Genomic DNA, 11,112 nt, shown 5'->3' on the forward strand with positions numbered 1-11,112 from the left:
TGGACTTAGTGCAATTTCTGAAACTCTGGTTCTCTGGGGGCGCGGGCCCCGAGAGTCCGTACACCGGTTAGAGGGAGCCGGTGGCGGGCATAGGGAGGCAGGTCGCTCCCTTGAATGGTCCTGGATGTCTGGACTTAGTGCAATTTCTGAAACTCTGGTTCTCTGGGGGCGCGGGCCCCGAGAGTCCGTACACCGGTTAGAGGGAGCCGGTGGCGGGCATAGGGAGGCAGGTCGCTCCCTTGAATGGTCCTGGATGTCTGGACTTAGTGCAATTTCTGAAACTCTGGTTCTCTGGGGGCGCGGGCCCCGAGAGTCCGTACACCGGTTAGAGGGAGCCGGTGGCGGGCATAGGGAGGCAGGTCGCTCCCTTGAATGGTCCTGGATGTCAGCAATTTCTTAAGAAGGGCGCCCTCTTGTGGTCCCATGGCCGAAGTACATGCTCCGAGCCCGGGTATGGCAGTGGGCGGAATGAGACTTAGAGGAATGTTGACGGAGCCATGAGGGGCCCCCCCTGGAGGTCCCATGGCCGAGAAAAGTGCTCCGAGCCCGGGGTGATAGAGAACCGTGAACGCCGCGGTTAAAGACCTCGGGTATGGCAGTGGGCGGAATGAGACTTAAAGGAATATTGACGGAGCCAAGAGGGGCCTCCCCTGGAGGTCCCATGGCCGAGAAAAGTGCCCCGAGCCCGGGGTGATAGAGAACCGTAAAGCGCGCGGGTTTGGGGCTCGGGTCTTCCAGTGGGCGGAGTGAGACTTAAAGGAATATTGACGGAGCCATGAAGGGCCCCCCCTGGAGGTCCCATGGCCGAGAAAAGTGCTCCGAGCCCGGGGTGATAGAGAACCGTAAAGCGCGCGGGTTTGGGGCTCGGGTCTTCCAGTGGGCGGAGTGAGACTTAAAGGAATATTGACGGAGCCATGAAGGGCCCCCCCTGGAGGTCCCATGGCCGAGAAAAGTGCTCCGAGCCCGGGGTGATAGAGAACCGTAAAGCGCGCGGGTTTGGGGCTCGGGTCTTCCAGTGGGCGGAGTGAGACTTAAAGGAATATTGACGGAGCCATGAAGGGCCCCCCCTGGAGGTCCCATGGCCGAGAAAAGTGCTCCGAGCCCGGGGTGATAGAGAACCGTAAAGCGCGCGGGTTTGGGGCTCGGGTCTTCCAGTGGGCGGAGTGAGACTTAAAGGAATATTGACGGAGCCATGAAGGGCCCCCCCTGGAGGTCCCATGGCCGAGAAAAGTGCCCCGAGCCCGGGGAGATAGAGAACCGTAAAGCGCGCGGGTTTGGGGCTCGGGTCTTCCAGTGGGCGGAGTGAGACTTAGAGAAATGATGACGGAGCTAAGAGGGGCCCCCCCTGGAGGTCCCATGGCCGAGAAAAGTGCTCCGAGCCCGGGGAGATAGAGAACCGTAAAGCGCGCGGGTTTGGGGCTCGGGTCTTCCAGTGGGCGGAGTGAGACTTAAAGGAATATTGACGGAGCCATGAAGGGCCCCCCCTGGAGGTCCCATGGCCGAGAAAAGTGCTCCGAGCCCGGGGTGATAGAGAACCGTAAAGCGCGCGGGTTTGGGGCTCGGGTCTTCCAGTGGGCGGAGTGAGACTTAAAGGAATATTGACGGAGCCATGAAGGGCCCCCCCTGGAGGTCCCATGGCCGAGAAAAGTGCCCCGAGCCCGGGGAGATAGAGAACCGTAAAGCGCGCGGGTTTGGGGCTCGGGTCTTCCAGTGGGCGGAGTGAGACTTAGAGAAATGATGACGGAGCTAAGAGGGGCCCCCCCTGGAGGTCCCATGGCCGAGAAAAGTGCTCCGAGCCCGGGGAGATAGAGAACCGTAAAGCGCGCGGGTTTGGGGCTCGGGTCTTCCAGTGGGCGGAGTGAGACTTAGAGAAATGATGACGGAGCTAAGAGGGGCCCCCCCTGGAGGTCCCATGGCCGAGAAAAGTGCTCCGAGCCCGGGGAGATAGAGAACCGTAAAGCGCGCGGGTTTGGGGCTCGGGTCTTCCAGTGGGCGGAGTGAGACTTAGAGAAATGATGACGGAGCTAAGAGGGGCCCCCCCTGGAGGTCCCATGGCCGAGAAAAGTGCTCCGAGCCCGGGGAGATAGAGAACCGTAAAGCGCGCGGGTTTGGGGCTCGGGTCTTCCAGTGGGCGGAGTGAGACTTAGAGAAATGATGACGGAGCTAAGAGGGGCCCCCCCTGGAGGTCCCATGGCCGAGAAAAGTGCTCCGAGCCCGGGGAGATAGAGAACCGTAAAGCGCGCGGGTTTGAGGCTCAGGTCTTCCAGTGGGCGCTCGTTCCAGCGGCGCGGGCTGAATGGTTTAGTCCGAGGAGGAGTGCTTAAGTGTGGGCCGGATAGGTTCGAGAGGTGCGCTGGGTTCCTGGAGGTCCAGCCCCGGAGGTTTGGAGCGGGCGATGGAGCTAGCGAGGCCGAGTCGGGTGAGCCTGGGCCGGGCATGGGCGTTGGCGGCGATGGGGGTCTTCTCCCCGGAGGTTTGGAGCGGGCGATGGAGCGAGCGAGGCCGAGTCGGGTGAGCCTGGGCCGGGCATGGGCGTTGGCGGCGACGGGGGTCTTCTCCCCGGAGGTTTGGAGCGGGCGATGGAGCTAGCGAGGCCGAGTCGGGTGAGCCTGGGCCGGGCATGGGTGTTGGCAGCGACGGGGGTGTCTTCCCCGGAGGTAAGTACCGTGGGGGGCAAGCGTGAGATATTCCAGGCCGGGAAAAGTGAGCTAAATTCGGCAAAGCGTTGTTAAAAAGGGGGTTCGGTTGATTTTTTTGTTAAATCTAAACGAACAAAGGGTGCGAGGCGTGAAAATTGCATTCAGCCGTGATTTTTTGGCAAAGTGCTAACCCTAGTGGTCTCCCAGTGGGACGTTTTAAAGTAGGACTTAGAAAAATTTCTGACCCTCTTCGCCCTAGGTAGCAAGCCCAAAACGGAGCACCTCGGAGTGGTAAAAATTCAGAGGGCATGGGGGTTTCCAGTGCGGTGCCGTCAGGACATTAGGGTTCCTTTAGAAAAGACGAAAGTTTGGGTACACCATATGTAACTATGACAAGCCCAAGGCTCTGGTTCGCCTGTGGGCATGAATATAGTGAGATTTCCGCGTTATCTCACTGGAGGTGACCCCGGAACGGTTCAAAACCTAAGTCGAGACTTCCATGGAACCCCGATGATGGGAGTTTGAAGCCCGAGGAGTGACGCCCTCTGGGCTAAGGTTGCTGGTAGGTTCGGCCCCCCTCTCTGGAGGTCTAAATGACTTCCATGGACCCCGGTGATGCGAATTTGATGCCCGAGGAGTGACTCACCTCTGGGCTAAGGGTGGTGGTATGCCCGGCCCCCCCTCTGGAGGTCTCGAATGACTTCCATGGACCCCGGTGAAGCGTATTTCATGCCCGATGAGGAGCACACCTCTGGGCTAAGGGTGGTGGTATGCTCAGCCCCCCCTCTGGAGGTCTAAACTGACTTCCATGGACCCCGGTGATGCGAATTTGATGCCCGAGGAGTGACTCACCTCTGGGCTAAGGGTGGTGGTATGCTCGGCCCCCCCTCTGGAGGTCTCGAATGACTTCCATGGACCCCGGTGAAGCGTATTTCATGCCCGATGAGGAGCACACCTCTGGGCTAAGGGTGGTGGTATGCTCAGCCCCCCCTCTGGAGGTCTAAACTGACTTCCATGGACCCCGGTGATGCGAATTTGATGCCCGAGGAGTGACTCACCTCTGGGCTAAGGGTGGTGGTATGCTCGGCCCCCCCTCTGGAGGTGTCGAATGACTTCCATGGACCCCGGTGAAGCGTATTTCATGCCCGATGAGGAGCACACCTCTGGGCTAAGGGTGGTGGTATGCTCAGCCCCCCCTCTGGAGGTCTAAACTGACTTCCATGGACCCCGGTGATGCGAATTTGATGCCCGAGGAGTGACTCACCTCTGGGCTAAGGGTGGTGGTAAGCCCGGCCCCCCCTCTCTGGAGGTCTAGATTGACTTCCATGGACCCCGGTTAAGCGTATTTCATGCCCGAGGAGTGACGCCCTCTGGGCTAAGGGTGGTGGTATGCCCGGCCCCCCCTCTGGAGGTCTCCAAAACCTAAGTCGAGACTTCCATGGACCCCGGTGTAGCGTATTTCATGCCCGAGGAGTGACGCCCTCTGGGCTTAGGGTGGTGGTAAGCCCGGCCCCACTCTCTGGAGGTCTAAACTGACTTCCATGGACCCCGGTTATCCGAATTTTATGCCCGAGGAGTGACGCCCTCTGGGCTTAGGGTGGTGGTAAGCCCGGCCCCACTCTCTGGAGGTCTAAACTGACTTCCATGGACCCCGGTTGTCCGAATTTCATGCCCGAGGAGTGACGCCCTCTGGGCTTAGGGTGGTGGTAAGCCCGGCCCCACTCTCTGGAGGTCTAAACTGACTTCCATGGACCCCGGTTGTCCGAATTTCATGCCCGAGGAGTGACGCCCTCTGGGCTTAGGGTGGTGGTAAGCCCGGCCCCACTCTCTGGAGGTCTAAACTGACTTCCATGGACCCCGGTTATCCGAATTTCATGCCCGAGGAGTGATGAACCTCTGGGCTAAGGGTGGTGGTAAGTGCAGCCCCCCCTCTGGAGGTTTCCAAAACCTAAGTCGAGACTTCCATGGACCCCGGTGATGCGAATTTCAAGCCCGAGGAGTGGTGCCCTCTGGGCTAAGGGTGGTGGTAAGCCCGGCCCCCCCTCTCTGGAGGTCTAAAAGGACTTCCATGGACCCCGGTATAGCGTATTTCATGCCCGAGGAGTGACGCCCTCTGGGCTTAGGGTGGTGGTAAGTGCAGCCCCCCCTCTGGAGGTTTCCAAAACCTAAGTCGAGACTTCCATGGACCCCGGTGATGCGAATTTCAAGCCCGAGGAGTGGTGCCCTCTGGGCTAAGGGTGGTGGTAAGCCCGGCCCCCCCTCTCTGGAGGTCTAAACTGACTTCCATGGACCCCGGTGTAGCGTATTTCATGCCCGAGGAGTGACGCCCTCTGGGCTTAGGGTGGTGGTAAGCCCGGCCCCCCCTCTCTGGAGGTCAAAATTGACTTCCATGGACCCCGGTTATCCGAATTTTATGCCCGAGGAGTGACGCCCTCTGGGCTAAGGGTGGTGGTAAGTCCGGCCCCCACCCTCTGGATGCGTTCAAAACCTAAGTCGAGACTTCCATGGACCCCGGTGATGCGAAGTGACATGCCCGAAGAGTGGTGCCTTCTGGGCTAAGGTTGTGATAAGCCCGGTCTCTCCTCTGGAGGTCTGTGGTTTTAAAGTGAATATTTTCTAAGTCCCTCACCTGAGATTTTAAGAGAATCAGGACCCTCCTCAAGCCTCGTAGCGAGTCCGAGGGAGGTTCATCGTTGTCGGCTATGCGAAAGGGGTTCAGACGCCTCTAATCCTGTGGGCATATGGTTTCTCAGCCTGGTGCCGTCGGGATATTAGGGAGGCATTAAATCAGACGTAAGTTTGGGTAACAGCGATGCGAAACGCTATGCCCAAAGGAGTGGCTTCCCGATGGGCTTGAAATAATGGGAATGTCCGCTCTGCTTCCCTGGATGTGTTCAAAACCTAAGTCGAGACATCCGTAGACCCCGTTGATGCGAATTCCATGCCCGAGGAGTGACGCCCTCTGGGCTTAAGGGTGGTGGTAAGACCGGCCCCACTCTCTGGAGGTCTAAACTGACTTCCATGGACCCCGGTGATGCGAATTTCATGCCCGAGGAGTGGTGCCCTCTGGGCTAAGAGTGGTGGTAAGACCGGCCCCACTCTCTGGATGTCTAAAATGACTTCCATGGACCCCGGTGATTCGAATTTCAAGCCCGAGGAGGTGCACACCTCCGGGCTAAGGGGATGGTTTGGGTGGCCTCCCCTCTGGATGTGTTCAAAACCTAAGTTGAGACATCCATGGACCCCGGTTATCCGAATTTCATGCCCGAGGAGTGACGCCCTCTGGGCTAAGAGTGGTGGTAAGACCGGCCCCACTCTCTGGAGGTCTAAAATGACTTCCATGGACCCCGGTGATGCGAATACACAAGCCCGAGGAGTGGCACACCTCTGGGCTAAGGGGATGGTTTGGGTTGCCTCCCCTCTGGAGGTCTAAAATGACTTCCATGGACCCCGTTGATGCGAATACACAAGCCCGAGGACTGGCACACCTCTGGGCTAAGGGGATGGTTTGGGTTGCCTCCCCTCTGGAGGTCAAAAATGACTTCCATGGACCCCGTTGATGCGAATACACAAGCCCGAGGACTGGCACACCTCTGGGCTAAGGGGATGGTTTGGGTTGCCTCCCCTCTGGAGGTCAAAAATGACTTCCATGGACCCCGTTGATGCGAATACACAAGCCCGAGGACTGGCACACCTCTGGGCTAAGGGGATGGTTTGGGTTGCCTCCCCTCTGGAGGTCAAAAATGACTTCCATGGACCCCGTTGATGCGAATACACAAGCCCGAGGACTGGCACACCTCTGGGCTAAGGGGATGGTTTGGGTTGCCTCCCCTCTGGAGGTCAAAAATGACTTCCATGGACCCCGTTGATGCGAATACACAAGCCCGAGGACTGGCACACCTCTGGGCTAAGGGGATGGTTTGGGTTGCCTCCCCTCTGGAGGTCTAAAATGACTTCCATGGACCCCGGTGATGCGTATTTAAAGCCCGAGGACTGGCACACCTCTGGGCTAAGGGGATGGTTTGGGTTGCCTCCCCTCTGGAGGTCTAAAAATGACTTCCATAGACCCCGGCGAAGCGAATTTAAAGCCCGAGGACTGGCACCCCTCTGGGCTAAGGGGATGGTTAGGGTGGCCTCCCCTCTGGATGTCTAAAATGACTTCCATGGACCCCGGTGATGCGAATACACAAGCCCGAGGAGTGGCACACCTCTGGGCTAAGGGGATGGTTTGGGTTGCCTCCCCTCTGGAGGTCTAAAAATGACTTCCATAGACCCCGGCGAAGCGAATTTAAAGCCCGAGGACTGGCACCCCTCTGGGCTAAGGGTGGTGGTTAATCCGGCCCCCCCTTCTGGATGTGTTCAAAACCTAAGTCGAGACATCCATGGACCCCGGTGATGCGAAGTGACATGCCCGAGGAGTGGCGCCCTCTGGGCTAAGGTTGTGATAAGCCCGGTCTCTCCTCTGGAGGTCTGTGGTTTTAAAGTGAAAATTTTCTAAGTCCCTCACCTGAGATTTTAAGAAAATCAGGACCCTCCTCAAGCCTCGTAGCGAGTCCGAGGGAGGTTCATCGTTGTCAGCTATGCGAACGAGGTTCCAATGCCTCAAATCCTGTGGGCATATGGTTTCTCAGCCTGGTGCCGTCGGGATATTAGGGAGGCATTAAATCAGACGTAAGTTTGGGTAACAGCGATGCGAAACGCTATGCCCAAAAGAGTGGCTTCCCGATGGGCTTGAAATAATGGGAATGTCCGCTCTGCTTCCCTGGATGTGTTCAAAACCTAAGTCGAGACATCCGTAGACCCCGTTGATGCGAATACCGAAGCCCGAGGACTGGCACACCTCTGGGCTAGGGTGGGGATAAGATATGCCCCCACCCTCTGGAGGTTTTCAAAACCTAAGTCGAGACCTCCATAGACCCCGGTGATGCGAATACCGAAGCCCGAGGACTGGCACCCCTCTGGGCTAGGGTGGGGATAAGATATGCCCCCACCCTCTGGAGGTTTTCAAAACCTAAGTCGAGACCTCCATAGACCCCGGTGATGCGAATACCGAAGCCCGAGGACTGGCACCCCTCTGGGCTAGGGTGGTGGTTAATCCGGCCCCCCCTCTGGAGGTTTTCAAAACCTAAGTTGAGACCTCCGTAGACCCCGGTGATGCGAATACCGAAGCCCGAGGACTGGCACCCCTCTGGGCTAGGGTGGTGGTTAATCCGGCCCCCCCTCTGGAGGTTTTCAAAACCTAAGTTGAGACCTCCGTAGACCCCGGTGATGCGAATACCGAAGCCCGAGGACTGGCACACCTCTGGGCTAGGGTGGTGGTTAATCCGGCCCCCCCTCTGGAGGTTTTCAAAACCTAAGTTGAGACCTCCGTAGACCCCGGTGATGCGAATACCGAAGCCCGAGGACTGGCACACCTCTGGGCTAAGGGGTTGGTATGCTCGGCCTCCCCTCTGGAAGTCTAAAAATAATTAGAAATATTTCTAAGTTCGACAACGAGCACTGGCAGAACTGGACCAAAGACTTCCATACACCCCGGTGATGCGAAGTTTCAAGCCCGAGGAGTGGCACACCTCTGGGCTAAGGGGATGGTTTGGGTTGCCTCCCCTCTGGAGGTCTAAAAATGACTTCCATGGACCCCGTTGATGCGAATACACAAGCCCGAGGACTGGCACACCTCTGGGCTAAGGGGATGGTTTGGGTTGCCTCCCCTCTGGAGGTCTAAAAATGACTTCCATGGACCCCGTTGATGCGAATACACAAGCCCGAGGAGTGGCACACCTCTGGGCTAAGGGGATGGTTTGGGTTGCCTCCCCTCTGGATGTCTAAAATGACTTCCATGGACCCCGTTGATGCGAATACACAAGCCCGAGGACTGGGACACCCTCTGGGCTTAAGGTGGAGGTAAGCCCGGCCTCCCCTCTTTATTAAAAAAAAACTCTAAGTCCCAACGGCAAATGCCAGAGCTTTAAGCCGAAACTCAAGAGAGTTCGATCGGTATAACTGACTTGACTATCTGCCCTTAGCCCCCGATGGTTCATTCTATATATGCCCGGAGAAGTGGCTGGTTTCCGGGGCCAAAAAAGCCAAATGGTCTCCTATATTCATGCGACGGGTGCCTAAAGGTAAGTTTACCGCCCCCAGTGAACTGCCTAAGGTCCATAGGCCTCCGACCACTGCTCCCTTAGCGGGGCGGTGGAACGGGCCGCCCGCCGACAAAGTTAACTGTTAAACCCATTTAATTTCAATGACCTTTAGTTCCAACTCCCTCCCTGGGGGGGATTGGTTCTATATATGCCCGGAGAAGTGGCTGGTTTCCGGGGCCAAAAAAGCCAAATGGTCTCCTATATTCATGCGACGGGTGCCTAAAGGTAAGTTTACCCACCCCGGTGAACTGCCTAAGGTCCATAGGCCTCCGACCACTGCTCCCTTAGCGGGGCGGTGGAACGGGCCGCCCGCCGACTAAGTTAACCCATAACCACTGATCGTTTAAGTCTTAAGGCCGGTCGGACCTCGTAAAAAGTCTCCCTCTGGGAGGATCACCCAATCTCCACCCCCCCTCCATCTCCAAACCGAAGCAAGTACCACACGGGAACACTCTGTTTGGGGATTCAGAAATAAATGTATTTATTTCGCAGTAAAACATATCAAAGCCACGGGGGTGCAGAAACACGGAGTGAATCCCGGCTGGGTTGCGCTTTGAAGAGGGTCCGGTTCAGGCCGTTTCGAGGGCGGAAAGACGGTTCTCACGAGCCCGCATCACATCGGCCGCAGAGAGGCCGGCTCGGTAGAAGGCCCGGGCAGTGATGTTGGAGTGGCACATGCTTGTCGTCACTCGATCTCTATCTTCGGCCGGCAGAGTCGAAACCTGAAACAGAGGTGCGAGGTGTCAGAAGTAGGAAGGCCGGGGTTAAGAGCCCACATAAGTCGGATTAAGTTCAACACTCACTTGGTTCGAAACAGCCGTGCGGATCAGGTTGAAGGCCACCGCGCCTCCGAGGCCCGCATCCGTCCACGCGATCCGAAGCAGTGAGTTTGGCTTGCGCAGCTGGTTCCCCCTGTCCAAGAACACGAACCCGTCCCGGGCCCCGTGTAAGTCGCTGAGTGCGGTCAACCAGGCCAGCTCTGTGGCAGACAACCCGATCGGAGCGTCCCCGAACGAGGCGTTGGTCTTGTGTTCACGAACATAAACCACGAAGCCGGTGCCATCCGTGGTGCTGGCTTGCCTCAACTCTCCAACCGTCAGGTTGAGAAACACAACCGACCGGTGACCGGTTAAGACAGACAAAAGGCCGAGCAGGTACCCCTGGAGCATCCGTAGCGTCGACCGGCGGGCGGTGTCCCCCGTCCGGGCCGCGTCTATGAGCTCTGGGATTCGGGTCTTAGCGTGGCTTAGGAAGACCCTGAAATCCGAAGGTTGCGGCAAGCGACTCAGCTTCGCTCTCTTCACGCGCTGGCGATGGCCCAGAATCGTGCGTGCGATGTCCCGATGAGCCTTGGCGAAGGTCAGCTTCAGCCTCTGGAGCTCTTCGGGGCTGACCCCGGCGGTCTCTGGGTCGAAGGCAGCGACGTGGGAGACGAACGCCTTGGCGCTGTGCAGGTAACACTTAACGGTTGTCGAAGCGTAACCCAGTTTCTGAAGGCTCTGTACCCAAGTGGGAACGTTCGTGTGATGGACGAAAGACAGGTCTGTGAATTGGCAGCCGGGCGGGGCGCAGTGAAGCAGGAACCGAATAACGTGGCCCCGTCGCTGGCGAGAGTTCTCGATGTCCTTCGGTGACGCGTCGACCCGCAGGTAGAACTTCTGAAAGTCGTCTACCGAACGGCTGACGTAGGTGTCCCGAAACCGATGCGGGATCACGAGCTGCCTCCCCCGGGAGGTTCGCCGTGCCCGCTCGGTCTCTGAATCCGTGTCCGAGGTGGATTCGGCAGGGGAAGACTCGCTCGGTTGGTAGTCGCTGTCGACCGGCTCCGGCGTGGCTTGGCCCGTAGTGGCTTGGCCCGGGGAGGCTTGGTCCGGCGAGGCTGGGTCCGGCGAAGCTGGGTCCGGCGTGTTGGGTCCCGGCGTGCTTGGGCCCGGCGTGCTTGGGCCCGGCATGGCTGGGTCCGGCATGCTGGGGCCCGGCGTGCTGGGGCCCGGCGAGGCTGGATTCGGGGAACAGGATACCGAGGGCGGTGGAGGGTTCCGCGGCTTAGACTGTTGATAGCGACGCAGAAGGTGGATGGTGCGAAGGCGTCGAGCGGCAGAGAGAGCGATCCGAAGGGCGAGGCCTTTGAGGGAATGCGCCGAGCCCAGGTGATCCGCCGGCGAAGAGAGAGACGGCAGGCCGCAGAGAGGGCAGTCGAGCTGGGACGAATTCTCCCCACTTTGGTCCAGTCCCCGGAGAAAGTCAATGTCGGCAGATCCAAGGCGGTGGAAGGTGGTATAATGGGAAGTCAGATCCGTAATGGCTTGCTCGCAGAGCGGGCAAGCATC

This window comes from Hoplias malabaricus, unplaced genomic scaffold, assembly GCF_029633855.1.
Source record: "Hoplias malabaricus isolate fHopMal1 unplaced genomic scaffold, fHopMal1.hap1 scaffold_114, whole genome shotgun sequence".
NCBI lineage: Eukaryota > Metazoa > Chordata > Actinopteri > Characiformes > Erythrinidae > Hoplias > Hoplias malabaricus.